At 47.0% G+C, this 1,405-nt stretch overlaps 1 protein-coding gene across 3 annotated transcripts in view; it reads right to left on the bottom strand.

Annotated features, from left to right (window-relative positions):
- Lyrm2 (LYR motif containing 2) overlaps nt 1-1,405 on the bottom strand; it is a 14,713-nt gene that overhangs the window by 11,746 nt on the left and 1,562 nt on the right. The gene's annotated exons all lie outside the window — the stretch shown is intronic.

The raw sequence follows: 1,405 nt of genomic DNA, 5'->3' as shown, positions 1-1,405 counted from the left end.
CGCGGGGATAGCTCTGCTCTCTGAGGCACACGCGATGAAGCTCAGACCCAGGATGGATGTAGGCTAGAATCTTCCTGGTAAGACCGGTGCTTACAGATTATTAGAGATGGGTTGATCGGGATATCAGAATTACCCAGTAAGGGCTAGAGCTAAAGGGCCAAGCAGTGTTTAAATGAATACAATTTGTGTGTTATTTTGGGGCATAAGCTAGCAGGCGGCCGGGGTGCGGCCAGGGTGCTGGGGACGCAGCCCCGCAGCTCCCTATTACTACACAGTTCCACATGTTGTGGGGACCCCAACCATAAAATTATTGCTACTTCATGACTGTAATTTTGCTAATGGAAGCTTCTGGTATGTGGCCCCTGTGTGAGGGTCATTCAGGTTGAGATGCTGTGGTGGCGCATCTCCTAGAGTCAGTACAGTACCCTGACAGTCCAATTTCTGTTTTGGTTTTGTTTTTGCAGCTGAGGTAGAAAGGTCACACCATACCCTTAGTCTAAAGATGATACAGCAAAAACCTCACATGCTGCACAGAGCATTAAACTGTTTACTGAAAACACACAAAGCTCTCCTGTTTCTAACAAAAACATGTATCTTCCCTGAACTGTAACCCTTACCTTCAAGCATGAGACCTGCAGATCTGGTTCTAACTGATGTAACATTTAGACACACTGCCCAGTAGTCGTGGCGCACGCCTTTACTCCCAGCACTTAGGAGGCAGAGGCAGATGGATCTCTGTGAGTTCGAGGTCAGCCTGGTCTACAGAGCGAGTTCCACGACAGCCAAAGCTACACAGAAAAACCCTGACATATTGTGTTTATCGTAAACATAGTCATTAGAACGTTTCCTGCAGCAAATGGAGAAATCGACTCTTGAGAATTACACCGCATACCCGTTTTATTATACCAAGGGTGTCTGTGGACCTAACCACATTCTCACTCAAAGTTAGTAGTCTTAGAATATTCAGAGTTGTAAACCCATCCACTGGGAACGCTCTGTCCTAGTCTAAGCAGAGGCTCTGTTACACCTGGCTCCGCTAACTTAAAAATGTTACCAAGGTCACCCACGGGGAGCATGGAGCAGTTCTTCACTCGTTTTATTGCAAAATAACATTTTACTGTACACTGCATTACATTTTAGATATCCAAGCATCTGTTCACGGATATTCTGAATCCAGTATCTGGTTAGCATGGAGAATGCTGGAACTCATAACGTGGTGGTGCACACCTTTAATCTGAGCACTCAAGAGGCAGAGGCAGGAGGATCTCTGGGTTTGAGGCTAGCCTGGTCTACAAAGAGAAAACCTATGTCAAAAACCAAAAGAAAGCCAGGCGGTGGTGGCGCACGCCTTTAATCCCAGCACTCGGGAGGCAGAGGCAGGCGGATCTCTGTGAGTTCGAGACCA

Source organism: Microtus ochrogaster, linkage group LG5, assembly GCF_000317375.1.
Source record: "Microtus ochrogaster isolate Prairie Vole_2 linkage group LG5, MicOch1.0, whole genome shotgun sequence".
Taxonomy (NCBI): domain Eukaryota; kingdom Metazoa; phylum Chordata; class Mammalia; order Rodentia; family Cricetidae; genus Microtus; species Microtus ochrogaster.
Note: the sequence above shows the minus strand (reverse complement) of the source record. Positions and strands in the feature narration are given on the sequence as shown.